Source organism: Schistocerca cancellata, chromosome 2 (assembly GCF_023864275.1).
Source record: "Schistocerca cancellata isolate TAMUIC-IGC-003103 chromosome 2, iqSchCanc2.1, whole genome shotgun sequence".
Classification (NCBI taxonomy): domain Eukaryota; kingdom Metazoa; phylum Arthropoda; class Insecta; order Orthoptera; family Acrididae; genus Schistocerca; species Schistocerca cancellata.
Window position 1 is genome coordinate 372,186,900 of NC_064627.1, and position 6,636 is coordinate 372,193,535.

A 6,636-nucleotide genomic window follows, 5' to 3' on the forward strand; every position below is an offset into this window, starting at 1 on the left:
GAAATTCTATTGCCTTTGAAAGGCTTCTGACTCACCTGACCTACCATATTCCACCAGAACATATCCACACCCTCTACAACTATATTTCAACCGTGCTTATTCATCTCTATCATGGAGGTAACCTTCTACTTTGCTCTTCTGATCTGCTGTTCCTAATATGGTAATAGAAGCGTCCACTTCTCCTCATAGGCTGAAAATTGAGTTCAGATATTGACGTGCCCATGAGTTTTGGCCATCTATGAATGTACAGACGTACCAAGTTTTCGGTGTTGCAGCTATATGGCAAGGCGAGGCTGTGACAGAGAGGGAGGGGAGAGATACAAATGGGGCTGTTTTGAATCTCGTTGCTTGCAAAGCATTGACGAGTCAGGGACGGTGTCGGAGAAGGATGCCAACGCTGATCACCTTGCACTGAGTGGGACACTCAGGATTCTGCACCGCTGCGCCGCGCCGCCTCAAAAGCACGCAGCGCAGGCGTCAGCGGCTGCACACCCTAGAGAAGAACGCGGAAAGAAAGATTGACGATAGAGGAGCGGCCGGTGTGCGCTTGAGCCGCAACTTTTAATTCCGGGCGCCTAGGCGTTTAGCTCTCGGTTTGTCCTCGTCGCCTGGAGGCGCGGCCCTGTCGGCAGTTTACATGCGTCCCGGACACGGCGGTGCGTCTTTGGAGGAGCGTGCCAGCGCATAGGCAAGGGAAAGAGCGCGGCCAGACGCACGGGCGCGGGTAGGGCACGGCACTTTGTTTTCCCGTCGGCCGGGCCTGCTTTGTGAGTCAGATGCCCCGCCAAGGCTTGGCGCCCAGACACTCGGCCTAAGTGCAGTGATTAAGAGGCGGCTGACCGACTCGCGAAATATTCATGCCGGTCGGCTTCCTTTTGACGCGAGCACGCGCGCCGCATGCGGCGCAGGTATGCGCGCTTCCTACTGCTTTATCAGCGTCGCGTGTTGCAAGCTACATGGAGGCTACAGTGTTGGCAGATGCGCTGTGCCTTGGGGAAAAGAATTCAATGGAATGCCGCAACAGCCTGTCACTCCGTGTTCAGACTTCCCTATTTATCTCTCTTTCTTTGGCCTAGATTTCCAAGTACACATTTCACAAGATCTTACTGTAACGTTACGGTAAATTGATAATATTCATTTCTTCATTTTCCAACCACAGATATAGATTTTTCAGAAAGTAAAACAATAATAACTTTAATGATGATTAGAATAAATCTTTCCTCCCTCGAAATATGTGTAAAATTTTCCGAAAAAAAAGCCTGTGTTCTGGATTGAAACTTGAACCCAGACCCTTTTCGAGAGAAATTAGCTTTCCAGGCACGAATCTCCACTCGCCAACACATGCTTTTTCCAGACCACTGAAGCTCTTCCACTAATCATCCTGGAGTAGCACTCCTTAGAGAATGAGTGAACAGTTGTGAGCAGACGAAACTACAATCGTCCGACTACAAATGTGTGTTCTTTGAGTGCTCTGGGAGATGCTACAACAAATGAAATATTTGTTCACTTTATTATATAAACGAATAAAAAGATTTATTTAACTTTATTCTTTACCACACGAGAGGGTAGAATGTTGTTTGGTTGAGGGGAAGGTACCAAACAGCGATGTCATCGGCCCCAGCTGATTAGGGAAGGGTGGGGAAGAAAGTCGGCCGTGCCCTTTCAAAGGAACCATCCCGGCATTTGCCTGAAGTGACTTAGTAAAATCACGGAAAACATAAATCAGGATGGCTGGAGGTGGATTTGAACCGTCAGTCTCCCGAATACGATTTCTAACTACTGCGCCACTTCGCTAGGTAGCAGAATGTTTACATCTGTCACTGACTCTTCACCTGTTACATACAATCACTAACAGTCCTCTTACAGTACAAAATGCATCCTTTACAACAGTACATTTCATCAGAAACTGTAACTGTCACTGTTCTACATGATGATGTTGATTGCTATAGCTGAGATCTCGAAGTGGGACAAAGGTCTTGCGTGCTCGACACTGTATTAATCTCAGGGCGAGGACGCTGCAGTGCTGGTGGAGAGACACGGTCTTCGGGAGCGTCTCTATGTTGTTAGAGATTGCAACGAGCCCTCGATGTCGGTAGTACCGATTCGCATTGCCATCTTTTGTATGACACCGCGATCTCTGGACGATATCACATTAGCTGTAGCCCCTTATGTTGTTTTGAGAACGAATCTCCAGTTAGCGTATGCTATTACGAAAGGGCTTTGGCCAAATAGAGGAGCAGTATTGGAAAATTAGAAGCTAAAAGTAGGAATCTGGGTTCGAGTCTCGGTCTGACATATCTAATTTGTCAGAAAATTTCTTCAACTTGAAGATAAGATGCACACCAAAATATTTTATGACGTATGGTTCTATTCGAGGTGGCATCCAATGCTTCTCTCTAACCAGGCGTCCCACACGCGGGGGTTGCGAGAATCCATAGAAATGTTACTACATCTCAAAGTTTCAGCACCTAATTTGAGTGTGACAGACCCAGTCTCTGAACACTGGGGCCAGTGCATGCTGTCATGTTGCACTGATGAGGTGAGGATATGTATTATCACGGCTCGATGCTTGAAATGACCCAGAGAGAGCACATTTCGCTTTAGATCTTATGACTCTACTTCTACAAGATCTTCTTAGTCACTGTCTGCGCTGGCTATGTCGCAACCTTGCAGTGGCAAACGTTCGAATTTCCTACCGCCGTCGCATATCGTTGTCCTCGGAGTATGTGTCTGTGTATAGTGGTGTCCATGTGAAAGCGTGCGATCGTTTTGTAAATGTTTGCAAATCCTATAAGTGAGGCGGACATGGGTACCAGCCCAGTTTTCACCTAATCGGACGTGGAAAACTGCCTAAAAGTAATAATCAGGCTTGCTGGTACACCGGCTCTCGTCATTAATCCAGCGGGCGGATTCGACCTGGGGCTGGCTCGTCTCCCCGAATCCCGGAGTGTCGTGCTGATGAGTGCGGTTATCCGGTCGAGTTCTGTTACCACTCTGCGTATTCTCTGGTGTTAGACATCTCACTTCATTAGTCAACAGCTGAACCGATGGCAATGTTTTATATAATGCTGACCGAATTGAACATTCTTTGTGAGGAGGTTGTGCTGTGTTCTGATAAAGACATGCGAAAATGTCCTTAAAGACCCGGTGAAACGGGTATGAAGCAGAGCCACTTGCAATTTTTTACGTCATAGAACTTTTGCCGCTTCTGTATCGCTCCCGATACTGGTCTCTCAACTGCTTATGTTACATTGCAGGTTTTGTCAATGGAAGTGCTTGTTTTTAGTTCGTTAGATTACTTTGCAAATATTTCTTTAACGTTCCCTTGTTAGTACTTAACTGTGCAGCCATGATGCAAATCAGCGTTGACGCGGAGGCGCTCGATTTGCTGTACCTGGTTTTATTCCCATTGGCGGGAAGAAATCTGATCGCTGGTACATCACAGACCAACTAACTCAAGTTACAGTAGAACCTGACGGCTTACGGTAAATCGTAAGAGGTATGTTATCACGTTTTAGCAGTATGTACTGTTATGAGTGTTATAAATCGTATCCGAAACTATTTATGACATTGACACTGTGTTCATGGCTCTTGCTCTGAATAACTGTCTGCTTATTGTAGGCATTGTAATCATCTTTAAATCTTAGCTGTTATCGCTCTCGTCGTCACTAACACGATTGCAACTACACTCGTCGCAAACGAAGTCAACAAAGTCATGAATTTACTTATATGTCACAGTTCTTAATGACCGGAGGAAGGTGACAACGAGCAACTTCTATTACAACTTTGCCATGGACGCAGTACGTCGCTACTACGCAAGTTTAAACAATTACAGAAGCCAAGAAACTGTCTTTTTCTTTCTTTGTCTTTTTTTCTGCTTGGACTTCGAAGCGCGATGAATTTCTTGTGTGAGAACTTTTTTTCGTGCGTAAGCTTTATTTATTGGCAACGGCCTTGCCGCAGTGGTTACACCGGTTCCCGTGAGATCACCGAAGTTAAGTGCTGTCGGGCGTGGTCTGCACTTGAATGGGTGACCATCCAGGCCGCCATGCGCTGTTGCCATTTTTCGGGGTGCACTCAGCCTCGTGATGCCAATTGAGGAGCTACTCGACCGAATAGTTGCGGCTTCGGTCAAGAATACCATTATTACGACCGGGAGAGCGGTGTGCTGAGCTGGCCCCACGCCCCTCCTAACGGCATCCTCCTCTGAGGATGACACGGCGGTCGGATGGTCCCGATGGGCCACTTGTGGCCTGTAGACGGAGTGGTAAGCTTTATTTATTAATAATCACTAAGAACCCAAATCAGTCACAGGATTTGATGTGTTCCGTGGTATTTGCTCTGGTACTAACGTGTTTTTGAAGTGGGAGGTGTTACATGATCTAAATGATCACGTCAGCTTGACAATGACTGCTCAATCACTGACTGATTATTAATAAGTACAAACTATGAAAAAAGGAAGTTCTCATCCGTTTCTGTCCTCGCCCTGGTGATCGTTACGCGCCCGTGCCACTGTCAGTTTTGATGAAATAAGACACAATATGCGCTACTGCGATACTTGCGACATAAGCGGAATGCATATGAGAAGAGACGGCGGGAAATTTCCATTGCGAAAGGAAGATTTAGATATGGAGGTTTAATGCCTTAAATTTCCTTCAGATGTAGAAGCTAATTCTCTGTCATTATTATTACAAGTGGGACTTAATTTACAGATGTCTCCATAGACCAGAAACTGACACGCCGATTATCTTCACAGGTTTACCCACTTTAACGTCTAGTAGAAAAAAACATATTATGTAGTAACAAGAAAATCATATGTATTATATTTTGTTATTGTATAAAATTATGTATTTTTTTATTATTTATTTTAGAGAAATATCTGTGTCGGCGAGTAATGAAACCGCCACAGACGATAAATATCAAACAAAGAGTAGAATATGTAACTAGTATATAATACATGACGAACATTAATTTCTCTGTCTTCTTCTTCTTGGAGTTAAGCGAGTAGGATATCCTGTGACGTTGTGTTGTACGCTAGCGTAGCATTCTTTTGTCAAGACTGAAAGATGTACGCCATTACGTGCGCATTTTAAAGGTGTGTAACAGTTAACGTATTTAAATGTTTGAATAGAGTTATTTAAATGAAAACTTGCATTATTAATTGTTATAGCTTGCTTGCATATTATCCCATCCTGTTGAGACATTTTTCAGTTATTTAAATATTATCTGTGGTGCCGAGCTGCGCGGCGAACGAAAGAGCCGCTGCCGCAGCGTATTCAAACTACCTCAAATAGAATCGATCATACCGCAAGGAAGCGGGAAATTAATAGTGAAATAATATTATTTCTTTTAGCTTCCGGACTTGCAGTGCAGAGCAGCAGATTTTATGATGTGTTGCAGGTTGACGCGGGCTGCTGATAATATATAACTAACAGTACAAAAAAGATAATGTACCTTCAAAATCTAATAGGAATCTTGCTGTGCTCGGTTCTGACCTGGCAAACTTTATAGTGAAAACGTATTTTTTCAATAACAGTCTCATGTTCTTGTGCTAGTCGTGGTATTGAATGGTGTTTTACCGAGAAACAAAATCCACTGCAAAATCTTGTTGTTGAACAATCATACGAACTGTAACATCAGTATTCATAACAAAGTAAATTTCATTTTCAATAACTAAAAAATATGGAAGATATGTTGATTTTTAGAATGAGTTACAGTCACGAAAAATTTTCCTTTAATAGAAGGCCAGATACAGAACAATAAGAACTCAATATATTCTGTTTTGTTAAAAAGTAATGATGATAAAGAAATTCGTAGCACAGCATTACTAAAAGATATTTCGCGGCTCTTTTCATATATGCGTTGTTACGCAAATAATAATAATAGAAAAGAGTGACACGAACGACGCGAAACCACACAGTTAATGATTAAAACCATCATAAATACGAGCTTACTCGCCACAGTACCTTACACTGAGGTCATGGGATACCTCCTAGTGACGTGTCGGAGCTCTTTTCGCCCAGCATAGTGCAACAACTTCACATGGCATGGAGTGAACAAGTCGTTGGAAGTCCCCTGCAGAAATATTGAGCCAAGCTGCCCCATGTAGCCGTCCATAACTTTTTTTTTTAAATTTTTGGTAAGTTCCTATGGGACAAAACTGCTGAGGTCATCGGTCCCTAGGCTCACACACTACTTAATCTAACTTAAACTAATTTACACGAAGGAGAACACACACGCCCATGCCCGAGGAAGGCCTCGAACATCCGACGGGAGTAGCCGCGCGAACCGTGGCAAGGCACCCCAGACTGCACGTCTAGCCCGCGCGGCGTGCATAATTGCGAAAGTGTTGCCAGTGCAGGATTTTGTGCACGAACGACCTCTGATTATGTCCAATAAATGCTCGATGGGATTTATGTCGAGCGATCTGGGTAGCCAAATCATTCTCTCGAATTGTCCAGAATGTTCTTCAAACCAGTCGCGAACAACCGTTGCCCAGTTACATGGCTGTTTGTCATCCATAAACATGAAGTCCACGAATGGATGCAACGATTTCCAATGAATGATGGGTTCAGTTGGACCAGAGGACCCAGTACATTCCATGTAAACACATACCACACTATAATGGAGCCACCA

The 6,636-nt window shown here is 44.1% G+C and overlaps 1 pseudogene; it reads left to right on the forward strand.

The window, feature by feature from the left end:
- Positions 1-3,944: 3,944 nt before the first annotated feature.
- LOC126163588 (5S ribosomal RNA) lies at positions 3,945-4,062 on the forward strand (annotated as a pseudogene).
- The last annotated feature ends 2,574 nt before the right edge of the window (positions 4,063-6,636 follow it).